Source organism: Pinus tabuliformis, chromosome 3_2 (assembly GCF_031772625.1).
Source record: "Pinus tabuliformis cultivar Carrire ecotype Pingquan chromosome 3_2, CPIR1, whole genome shotgun sequence".
Taxonomy (NCBI): domain Eukaryota; kingdom Viridiplantae; phylum Streptophyta; class Pinopsida; order Pinales; family Pinaceae; genus Pinus; species Pinus tabuliformis.
In genome coordinates, this window is record NC_142302.1 from 671112705 (window position 1) to 671126013 (window position 13309).

Below are 13309 nucleotides of genomic sequence, written 5' to 3' on the forward strand. Positions count from 1 at the left end.
GATAGGGAAGTTGAGTAGGGTTTCTAGGTCGAGGTGGGTATTTATAGAGCTTGCCAGGCCATCAATATTGATACAGGATGGCCAGATGTATTTTTTTCACTATTGCGTTGGATTTGCTGTGAACATGGAAACTTCGCTTGACTAGAGTCACGAATATTTTATATCTGTCGTGTGATGGCCAATGGCACCATTTCCCACAAAGCAAAAAATAATGTGGCAGTCTAACTTTTATAAATTTTGTTTTCTATCATTTTTTAATATAGGATTTTTGCTTGGTTGGATTTTGCTTTCTATCATTTTTTATAATTTTGAATTTTAGCTTGGTTGAATTTTGTTTTCTATTATTTTTTAATTTAGAATTTTAACTTGTTTTTGGTAGATTTTGGTTTTTAGATTATATTTTTAAATATATAAAGAGATTTAGAAATTATAAATTATAAAAAAAACGCTTAAATTATACCAATTAAATTTACAATTTTAACAATTCTTTAAATTAACTTACTTTAAAATAAAATTATATTACCCTCACCAAAATAATAAACCATTCAGAAAAATACAATTAAACAACCAAATAATAAACAACTCACAATACAATTAGATAACAACAGCTAGAAATCTAAAATAATCAAAACTTAAAAAAATTACACTCCACTCAAAATATAGGCAAGTTGCCCAGAAAATACAACTAAATAGCAAGTTGAGGAAGAGCCCATAAGGTATGTCAAGTTAAAATCTGTTAATATTTCCTTGTATATATCAGCTAAAAATGAACATGCAACTTTAGAAAGCATATGGTGGGTGGAAAAATGAACATGCAAGTTTAGAAAGCATATGGTGGGTGGAAAGTGTTTGGGTCTTAATTTTTTTAAATTTATATGTGGGTATTTTTAAAGTTTAATGATTATATGTTTTTATTTTATTTTAGTAAATTTTAATAAAGTGGTTATTTTTTATTTTTTTAAGTATATAAATAAATTTAAATTTTGAAAATTGTAAAAACACTTTATTTGAAACTTAGATTTATTATTTAAATAATTTTCAATAAAAAATTAAAACAAAAAAATATTTCCTTAGCATATAAAATGTTTAAATAAAAACAAAATTAAAATAATAAAACATTTTTTCAATATCTAATATGTCAAGATTAATATTTTTCAATTTACTTACAAGCTCACAGTCATATAATAGATATTTAATGATACATTTCATATTAAAATAAAACAAACAAAACAAACATAAAAATTAACTAATAATAATAATATTTTTAATCATGGAGAATTTTTTAGTTGCAAATAGGTTTTTTAATAATATTATGAGTTAATATCATGATTTATTAATATTATACTCACAAAAAATCATAAATTAATTATATGAATTTTTTTAATTAATCAATTTAATTAAAAAAACAAAAAATAACTATTTTTAAAATAAATCTCAATCTTTAACATATGACTATTATTGAAAATGTTCTAAAATATTATTTAGAAGTTAAATCTCTATCTATCACTTTATGTTAATGGTTAAATTAAAATTTATAAAACCTTATTCCAAAATAAACATATATATCTACCTAACAAATAATTAAAAAATATATTTATTATTAAAACATTAAAATTATATATTTACTTAGTATTAAAACATATTTACCCTAAACTCAAATAATAAATAATGTTTACATTCAATTATATTTAATTAGTATTAAAACATCTTTACGCTAAACTCAAATAATAAATAATGTCTACATTCAATTACATCTAATTGATGGATGAAAGTATTCAAAAGGAAACTCTCATGTAACAATACAAATAATTGTGGGCTGTAATGACAACTTAGCCTTTTCTCCCGAGCATATTTTCAATTTAAGTGTGCACGCAAGAAACTGCGCTAGTTAGAACAATTCCTTTTTCTCGCAACTGATTTCATATAAGTTCTCTAAAAAAATCAAACATTATAACTTTACGATTATTCAGAATTTGGGTATTAATTAAATATAGCTGGTCTATTAACTTATAATATATATAAAAGTTTTGACTCAATCTAAATCCTACTCATAAAAAATCTAATTTGTGATATCATTAAATTTTATTAAAAGATTAAATTATAAAAATTTGATTATTAAATATATATTATATAAATTATCATAAAAAAAATTATAAATTTGTAATTAAATTTGTTGCCTATATATATATATATATATATATATATATATATTAAATATTTAATAAATTTAAATATAAAAATTTTTTATTTATAAAAATTAGTTTGTCTTAATAATAATAAAACAAAATTAATAACTTTAAATTTATTTATGATGTAGAATTTTCAAATTATATGATGGTGTGGGCTTAAGTACCTTGGTATAGTTATTTCTTTTCTTTTAAGTTAATCTAACAAGCAGCTTAGAACACTAAAGTCATGATAATTAAATCAAAAAAGATCAACTATGATAATTTCATTTATGATAACAATTATTTGGAGAAGGTTTCCTCATACAAATATTTAGATACTGACATTCTTCATTAACTCAACTGGAACTATAACATTGAAAGAAAGATTATAGGAGACTCCAAAGCTTACTATGAGCTTGAAAATAACTATTTTGGGTATGGCATAAAAAAAATTTATCTTCGAGACTCTAGTCACCCCTATTATTTATATGGATATGAGATTTGGTGTTGCATTATATCTAGAAAATTTCATAGGAAGATAACTTACAACCTGAAAAGATTAAAGGAAATACACCCTACCATATTCTCTTGATTGAAACTAGCCTTTCTCCCATTGAAAGCATGGCTATGTTTAGGTATCTGATGTATAAGAAGAAGTTTTACAACATGGAAGCCAAGAGGTTCACCAAAATTTCTTTTAACTCTAGTCAAAACCCCCACCTTCAGCTCAAGGGAAGTTGGAATAAGGATGTCCAGTCATGGCTCCATCATTGTGGGTTAAAGGAGGAGATCATCTTGGAGAATAAGGATATTATTAAAAATATTATTACTTCTAAATTTAAGGATAAGTTGTGGGATGATAAGGAGTTAGACGGAAAAAGGAAGCTAAGGTAATATAAGGAGGTGATCAGCCCCACTTTTGCTAACCAGAATTATCTTTTAGTATTGACTAGTGGTGAGAAGAAAATGAACATTGCAAAAATAAAGACTAATTCTCATGAACTTCGAAGTGAAACTAGGCATTGGTCTATTCCCAAAACACCTTGGGACAAAAAAATAGATTAAAAACCTACAACTATCTCCTTTTTTTATCATAAAAATAAAATATTAAAAAACCTTAACTAATCACTTACTTTATAATCATCATTAAAATTAAATAAACCATAAATTTTAATCATCATCATTTTAAAAACTAAACTAATAATTTCAATTAATATTTTTTTCCGATTAAATATATATATAAACCAAAAACTTATCATTGTATTAATAAAAATTAAATTAATAATTTTAATGGTTTGAAATAAAAATTTAAAATAAAATCTTAAAGAAATATCTTATATACATCTAATAAAATTTATAAATTATAATGTAATTTTCTATATGTTGAAAGTTTTTTAATATATTAATTTTATTCAAAATTTAATAAATATATGTTAAAATTATAAATGTGAGTTCCAAAAACTAAAAAATAAAATATTAGGTACATAATGTTATTATCTCAGTTTGAGAAGCCAGGAAGAATCTGATAAAATTAGGTTTTTTAAATTGCACGAACTCAGAGGATCCTCGGTGTTTGTGCCCCTGAGCCCGACTTGACCATGCAAACACTGTAATTTATCATGCAAATCAAACAATATTTTACAGCAATTTCGTTTTATATTCCTGAATTAGCCGAGATTTGAAAGGTCGAGAGGCTTTGCAGGAGTGCTCTTGAATCTAGACAACCAAAGAGCTGCATATGGCCTGTCTGTACATAGAACAGGCGTTATTTATCTGGAGACGAGATTTTCTAAAACTTCAAAACGTCAGTGGGAGACTGTGATGTCAGTGCTATGCTTCTCCAAAGTATGCGACAGTTTAGCACGTGAAGACCATGTATAAGGTTGTGCACGTCAAGATGTACCAATGAGGTTTTTTCGCTGTCTGTCGCCATTTACTTCTTCAATACTTTGGTGTCATGGGACAACGTGTACTCTGAAGAGGCCACCTTTTCCCTAGAAAATAATGATTTTGATAAAATTTAGAGAAACTTTTCTCCACCTGCACTGACACCCTGTTCGAAACCTTTCTCGTCAGCGCTGCACTGACACCCTGTTCGAAACCTTTCTCGTCAGCGCTCCTCTGCAGCATGAGGACAAACCACCAGCGTAAGTCTGACGCTAGATCCTTCAAGAACGCACTCGCGGAGTCCAATACTCCCAATCCAGTATTGCTGGCCCTAAACGGCAGCGCCAACCCCACGTATGAAATTTATTTTTCTAATATTGACACTATATTCAATACATGCCCCGTCATGCGGTGATGAGCAAATTCATGGACATCTTGTCCTTCCAAAAATTTGGGTAGGTTGGATTCGCTTAACGTGCTATAAGCAATGGTATAGTTATTTTTAGTCGCTCCCTCTCATTCAAGCATTCGCCTGGTTGTAAATGTGTGTTGATTTTATTATTTGGTCGTTAAAAATTTAAATTTTTTTGGGAAATTTTATGTTAGATGGGCCAGTTTTGATGTGACATAATTGTTATGGTGGAAGACATTTATTTTCAATATTTGTCAATGTCTTATAAATCATTTTGAAATAAAATAAAAAAACTAATTTTGTAAGTTATTCCATCAATGAATGAGGCTTACATTAATAGTGTTATGCCTCTAGCTTTGGTCAATAATGTTAAAATAGGTTCTATGTGCCTTTAGCCAGGGGGAGGGGGAAGAATAAAGGAGAGGGGAAGGCGGCTGAACGAATCTCCATAACCTTGATACATTGGGTGAGGTGCAAAGGAAGAAAGAAAGAGGTGGAAGGAGATAAACAAATCTTCATAGCATTGATACATTGTGTAAACCCTGTGCTTGTTAAACACAAGTTCAAAGGTTCAAGCCCTCCTTCTACCGCATTTGCATCATTAATTTCTTGAAAATTATTGAACAAATCTAAGTTCAAAAATCAAATTAACTTATTTAGTCCCAAAAAATATTTTTAGTCTAGTGAATGTTAAAATATCATTTCATTTCATAAAATGTAGAGGAAAAAAATTTAATACAACTCCCACTCCACACAATGTAGTAATATTTTCTTTGGTTGATAATGGAAATTTTCAGTGGGTATTCTATAGTGAATTTCTATCTTAAACGAGTCTATATTGAAAAAATGTGAACCAGAGTGACTCCTGAGACTCTGAAGATCTATGAGACAATCTGCTGCAAATGAGAAGGGATAGGTGAAGTGAGACCACTCTGAAGACAATTGAGTGGGCGGAACTCATATGCCATCCGGATAAAATAAAACAAGCCCGGACCAAGTTGGACGAGGTAGTTGGGCACAACGGAAGGGTAGAAGCTTTTCGCTAGCAGATATCAACTGAGCACTTGACCTAGTGCGGGAGTGCAGAGAAGGGTCATTCCTCCGCACTTCTCCACACTCTCACACCTCTTACCATGATGAATGAGTAGTCATTTTAGGATAATATTTTCACTTTGCAGGGATTAAAGAAATAGATTTATAATTGGTGAAGATTTGAATCTCACAGTAAACATGTTCCAAGTTTGGGGAGATACAACCACTCAGTAAAGAAACTATTTCGATCAATATCTCTATTTCCAGCTTACTAAAGAAATTATTTCACGTTTTTAGTGCGAGGGTACACAATGCTCGGCTACTAAAAGCAGTGAACAAGACAGCACCATGCGTAACCAATTCATTATGGACCTCACATGTGCCAAACATAGCACCATGTGTAACCAATTCATTATGGACCTCACATGTGCCCAACTACAAGATATAACATAATATAGGAAGTGGAAATGCATTAAGTTCAGTAGTGCTTTTATGTTCACATCATTCATTTATGAAATCCCAACTGATCGATTCATAAACCAACTACAATCCATGTTCCTCAGATTTGATGAGTGAATATATTTTGTTCAAGTCGAACGACATCCACTCAGATATATTACATCGTTTAACTCCAGATCCTGCGTCCAGTTGAAAGGCGCAAGTGAACCCTAATTCAAACTACTCACTCTTAAAGCAGGAGTTTCGGTCACAAATGGAGACAGCTCCCGGCCTGGTCAGGATATTCCAGTCAAACCTATGCGTTAACTAGCGTGATTCATTGTTGCAGTGAAACCAAACCTGTAATGGCACATTCCTTTCATTTAAGAAGGAACGCTTTTCTTTCCCCCTTCCTCACTCACAGAGCTGATAGCAAGATTGTCCGATTCCACCAAACGAAGTTTGCTCTTATGTTTGGTTGTTCGTCGCAATATACCGTAATTTCCAGTGTCAAAATCACCTTAAATTGTAGTCGAAACACAACAACTCGTTTTTTTGTTGTGGACCAAAATTACACACCAATGAATGACTATCGCCTGGGGATTAAAACTCTCTCTCTAGAGGATTAGCCACAACTAGCATAAGGATTATAAACCACATTCCCTGAGCGCTCAAGACTACTCTTAGGCCAGCATAATCCTAAGTAAGAACTGTTGAAGTGTCCAACTAGGAAATTGATGTAATCGATAAATAGTAAACAGTCATTAAATAAGCATAATATGCATATTATTTTCTTGCTCTATATCCTCATCTTATGGAACAGTTCTATTCTGATTATATTTTGCGCAGTGTGGAGGTGCGAAGAAAGAAACGAGGTGCGAAGAAAGAAACGAGCGTGTGGGAGGGGAGATTGAATAAATAAATATAACGTGGAAACATTATGCGGAGTGTAAAGCTGCAGAGGAAACTTTTTTTCTCCCCACCTCCACACTTTGCACAATATATCAACATTTGTGAGTAATAATAATTATTTTCAGTTGGTATTCAATTGTGAACATGACTTTTTGCTGAATTTCTATCTTATCAACATCTGTGAGTAATAATAATTATTTCATTCAATTGTGAACATGACTTCTTGCTGAATTTCTATCTTAAACAAATCCATATTGAGAGGATGCGAACAAGAGTGATGCTCCCAAGGATATGTTGGACAGTTTGTTGGAAATGACAAGCGATGTTTTTACTCTCATAGATATTAGAATCTACATAGATGTAATAATTATTTTCATTCTTTATCGTTGGCAACATACAAGAAGGTTCATGTATTTAATGATAGTATTTGGCAAATGGCATTGAATGCACGAGCTCTCAATTTAGTAAACTACTTCCCCTTTCTTCATTGTTTGGACTCTCTTGGTGAGTTTGGACTCTCTAGGTGTGGTATGTAACACACAAATATATATGAAAGAAGTTATATGACATTCTTGACAAAAAGGCTGTTGTATTTAATGATAGTATTCAGCAAATGGCATTGAATGCAAGAGCTCTCAATTTAGGGGACTACTTTTCATTTCCTCAGTGTTTGGACATTCATGGTGTGGTATGTAACATGTGAATGTATGTTAAGCTTGTTATATGACATTCTTGACAAATTCGTAGAGGACCACCTGGTCAGAAGAGGAAAAACCATGGACATGAGTGATGCTCCTAAGGATCTGTTGGATGCTTTGCTGGAAATGAGAAGTGATGTTTTTACTCTCACAGATATCAGAATCTACATAGTTGTAATTATTATTTGCGTTCTCTGTTATTGGCATCATACAAGAAGGTTGATGTAATTAATGATAGATAGTATATTACTTTGAATTATTGTGATTACCCAGTGAATTCATACTCTACGAAACTAATCTCTTATGGTTAATTACTTGTACACGATATATTTGTGACAGGAAATGACACCACTATGAAGACAATTGAGTGGGTGATGGTGAAACTCGTATACAATCCAGAGAAATGGAAATAAGCCGAGGCCGAGTTGGAAAAGGTAGTTGGGTGCAACGAAAGGTTAGGATTTTTTTGCTCGCAGATATCAGATGAGCACCTGACTGAGTGCAGAAGTGAGGGATTGTAGAGAATGGCGAATCCTCTCCACTTCTCCACACTCACACACTTATGCATTTTCTCTCTGTAAGCATTCTCTGCTAGGCGGGTGAAGAGAATCATTATACTTAGCCAAAAGAGATCTCGGAACGAATGCCACATGCTTATCTTTAAGAAGCTTCTTATTTCCCTACTATCTGAAATGGGTTCTTTCTCTTCCCTCCTCGAAATGGAAAAGATGATGCATGAAGCAGCGAATTGTATGAAGCTTGGCTTCGACCTCGACTTTGTACATTATGTGCTTCTTGATTCTAATTGAAATTCCCTCTATCTTTGCTTCTAGAACTGTCAATTGATGATTTACTAGTGCTGGCCTCTGTGAAAAAAACATCTTCACCAACTTTCTTTTTCTTCCCAAAGGTTTTATCATGTTGGGTCAACATTTCTCATATCTCATCAAACTTTAGCTTCTCTAACTTTCCAGTTAATTGTAGAGTTTCCAAAAAATGTGTGTAGGAAGAAGGAAGTCTAGCAATTAAAATTGTGACCATAAAACTATCATCTACTGCTTGAAAACAAACATTAATGATTTCCTGCTTAATATTCTTAAATCTGGAGATGTATTCAAGAACATCACCTCCTTCAGTCAATTTTTGTGCAACAATTTTAATCGTAGATCAACTTTCTTTGATTCAGGGTGAGTATCAAAGAAGTCTTTAAAAATTCGCAAAGCAGACCATGCATCTGTAGCATTCACTACATGGACATACATTTCATCATTAACAAAAGATTTAATGAGAGCTAATGCTTTGGAATTCTTAACTTCCCATTTTGCTAGTGCAGCTGCATTTGTGGGTTTATTTGGCTTAATATCACCATCACATATATCATGCCAAATTTCATTATAAATGAGAGTGCTTTCGATGAGGCGTTTCCATGTTTTGTAAGATTTTGTGCCTTCAAGTTTGTCAAAATCAGAAAACAAATTAATCAACTTTGACATTGTAGTGTTGAAGCTTCACACCAAGAATCAGGCTCAAAAAAAATATCAAGATGGGCAACACAACATGCAACACACTACACAAAAACGATCTATCAAGGCTTGGCCTTGACCCTCATATAGTCGTTGAAACAGGAGAAAAATGACTGAGCTTTGCACTTGGCTCTAGTCAATTTCTCAAATATTTACAAAGTAACTTTCAAAATTTAACTTTTACAATACTCTTGCAAATCCTGGTAAAAAAAAAATGTCACCCCCCTTCAAAGTAAAATTACTTTGAGTTACAATGTGATGAACCCAAATTTACAGATTTTAAATAAAAAATCACTTCTTTGAGAAATTATCCAACTCACCTTATTTCTCCATTACAACAAAAAACTCTATCACCCCATTACCAAAAAAAAAAAATCTCTCCATAAACTTTTCACAGAGGAGTGGGCTAGAAATTTATCAATGAACATGATGATGGAATGCAACACTTTTTGCATCGCAGACCTTGGTTGTTCGTCTGGCCCCAATGCTCTCTTCACCGCCCAAAATATAACGCAGGCCCTCAAAGCTAAATATAGGGCTGCGGGAATTCCTCCTCCGCAGTGCCAAGTATTCTTCAACGATCTTCCTACTTCAGATTTCAACTCACTCTTTAAAATTTTGCGTTCTCTTTCAGTAGATACTGATTATCAGAATGAAGAGGGAGTCGCGGACAGATCATATTTTGCAGCAGGCGTACCAGGTTCGTTCTACGGCAGGCTATTTCCAGACAAGGCTCTCCATTTCATTCATTCTTTGTTTGGTCTTCACTGGCTTTCCCAAGCTCCTGCTTAGATTTTGGAGAAAAAATTAGCGACATGGAACAAGGGAAAAATATTCTGCGAAGGAGGATCCCGGGCAGTCGGGGAAGCGTATTTTCTTCAATTTCAAAAGGACTTCAACACGTTTCTCAAATCCCGTGCAAAGGAGATGCTTGGCGGAGGCCATTTGTTTTTGCTTTTAATGGGTTGAACTTCTCACAATCCAACCGATCAGGGTTACGTCACTTTCAACTGGGAATCATTAGAAACCAGTTTGAATGATTTGGTAAATCAGGGTTTGTTCGGAGTATATTATCTGAAGAAATGATAAGTGGGGGGACGACGTATAAATCTTTGTTTCCCAATCAGGAAGGGCTACGATTGGGAGGTTTGGAGAACACTGTAAATGTATCCAAAGAAAAAGCGGAAACCATAAATTTAGCACTGGGTGAAGGAATAAAACTTTATACTATCATCGACATGGAAGCCTCAACCACTGCAGGGAGATTCTCTAGCAAATGGATGAACTATGAAACCCCAAAATCCTGGACTTTGGAAAATTTCACAATTTTGCTTCTTTAAGGAATTTCAAGGACCGGAAAAGGATTGTGCTCAGCAAGTCTCAATTGGAAAAGGGTTGTGCTCAGCAAATCTGAATTGGAAGAGGCCCGAGAATAATAAAGAAAATGATTTGCAGATTTTAAAAATCTAAAATCAATGATATAATTAAATTTCTTTTCCAAGAAAAAAAAATTAGATACCAAATATTAACTCACCAAATTAATGGAGTTTTCCATGTGCCTGTAGAGCTGGAATCTCCTCCTCACATCAGCTGCAGCATTACCAGAGCTCCAATACCACAATAATGCAGAAGTGTCCTCAGACATGTAATTTTATTAATAAGAAAAGTAATTACATCTGGAATTTTGCAAGAGTTTACACCCGAACAACAAAACTCTCTTGCAATGAGCTATTTATAAGCTCAATGTCCTAACTACCTCTCATTATGGATCACTTATAAAATAACAAGTGTCCATTTACAATAAAATCTATTCAAACAACTTACTAACATTTCTCCTAAATTAGAGCCTAAGATACGACACATTTGTAGAGTCATATCTTTTTACAACAATATTCTAATTCTAAATGTCTACATTTAATAATTAAATAGTCAAGATTAATAATTATTAATTTAATATCTTAAATTAATAATTATTTTATTCTAACTTTATAACCTATGATAATATTTTATTTTGGATCATCTAACATTGATATTGAGGATATTGAGGATATTTTCCATAAGGATTTTTCCATCCTTGTGCCCAAGGTTGAGGCCAAGATTTCCAAGGCATGGGTGCAGTCCAATTGTTTTGTGATGGTTGTGCAAATGCTTGAGTGTTAAATCCCTGAGTCATATTTGGTTGTGAATTTTTCCATGGTCTCTTAGCAATAAAATAGAGGGGATCTATTTGATTTGGTATTATTTCCTCTTGATAAACAGCTTTAAGACCTGGTATTGAAGGACATTATTTTGTATCATGATTTTCTACACATATAACACAGGTTTCTACACTTTTTAAGTCAAGATGGAATTCTCTCAGGGCATTTTTCTTTCTACATTTGGGACAAAAGATTGACAATGCAACATTTTCAACATTTTGCTTTTTTTCACTTTAAGGGTATCTATTTTGTTCACTAAGACTTCCCAAAATGTCTGTTTTAAAATTGTCAAGAAAATTGCCTAATTCAACCCTACTTACAGTCCCAGCTGCAGATTTATTAATTCTAGACATGAGAGGATCTCTTGGATTTTTCCCAATTCTTTCCTTACCTCTTGAAATGTGTATGCATAACTCACAAATTGCTCCAATTGATAACTGATAAATATCTCCCTTACCCATCAAATTGAGGAGATCAATCCACTCATCTCTGATGGATTTTAATAAGAGAGTTTTCAAAGTTTATTCATATATTTCATGCATTTTAGCCCTTTTAACATTATAAGAAAATATTTCAATGAAATCTTCAATATTTTCATCTTCTTTCTGCATCATTTTAAATGCTTCATCCTTAATATTATGAGGCATACAATAATCCTTATATTTCTCTAAGAATGTAATTGTCATTTCTTCCCATGCTCTTATAGAATGTGCTCCTAAGCCCATGAACCATTTTAATGTTGCATCTTTAAGAGTTGTTGGAAACAATTTCAACTTTTTAAGATCAAGTAAGTAATCATAAGATCTACACAAGACTTAAAACTCAAAGAGAAATGTTTCAGGATCCTCACTTCTTAATCCATGAAAATTTGAAAGGATGAAGGGTGAGATGTTTTTCATTGTAGCTGTTGTATCTTCATCAAGGATAGGAAATCCAAAGGTTTTGGATCTCCTCCACCTCCTCCTTTCCCTCTTCCTCCACCTCTCCCTCTTTCTCCACCTCTATTTCCTCCTCTTCCTCCTCCAATCATAGGTTGTTCACCATTAACATTATGTACTTCTCCTTCCCCTTCTCCAGCGACTGTGTATTCTTCAAAACTAATATAGGGTTCCAAAATTAGGTTTTCCAATTCTTATTCTAGCTCTTCTAGTTCATGTTCTTCTATCATTGGTAAGTTAAAATAAGTTTACTCCTCTTCTTCTTCACTATGGATCTCTAGCTCTTGTCCTAGAAGTATTTCTCCAGTTGAAGATAGGAAAACTACTCATGTTGGGGATGTAGGATCTTCTTCTTCTATTACTACTTCAGTTGATGAGGTTGGTGAATCTCTAGGTTGGATTTCATATCTAAGTACCTAGGGAAGTTTATGTTTTCCTGCAAATGATGGAATGTGAGTTTGAGTGGGTGGTGTGGAACTACAAGGTCATGGTGAGGTGTGTAATGAGGTTGGAATTAAAAATTTACCTCTACCTACAAATCTACCTCTAAAATATCTTTCCCTATGCATATCATTTTCATTTTATTTTTTTTTAATAAAAAGAAAAGACTCCTATTTACACTTCCCCGACAATGGTGCCAAAATGTTTGGTAATTTAATTAACCTTAAATTACTTGCATAAATTATCGTCTAGGGCTAGTAAGCTGATGAAGTGTAAGTGCATTGTATGTGCTAGAAGTCCTTGGTTATTCACACCAATTCTAAATTAAGCTGAGTTATTGAAATATAAATTCTAAATTAAGTTATTGAAATGCACATGAGTAAAGAAACTATTCCTAGAAAATAAAATGATCACACTCTTTTATCAAAGACTACTTATGGAAAATCTCACTTTGCTTCAAAAGAAAATCTCACAACTCTGCATATAAGTAAATCAATCCCACACCTATTGTAAATGAAAATTAATTGCACTCTTATAAAAATTATAACTAATTATGAAATCCACACAACCAATAAAAATCTCAGACTTATAAATCAATCTCACACTTGTAAAATGAAATTCAATTCATAACACACACACACTGTTATATATCTAAAATATGC

At 32.5% G+C, this 13309-nt stretch overlaps 1 pseudogene; it reads left to right on the forward strand.

The window, feature by feature from the left end:
• Window positions 1–9496: 9496 nt before the first annotated feature.
• On the forward strand, window positions 9497–9862 carry LOC149182434 (indole-3-acetate O-methyltransferase 1 pseudogene; annotated as a pseudogene).
• Window positions 9863–13309: the final 3447 nt, after the last annotated feature.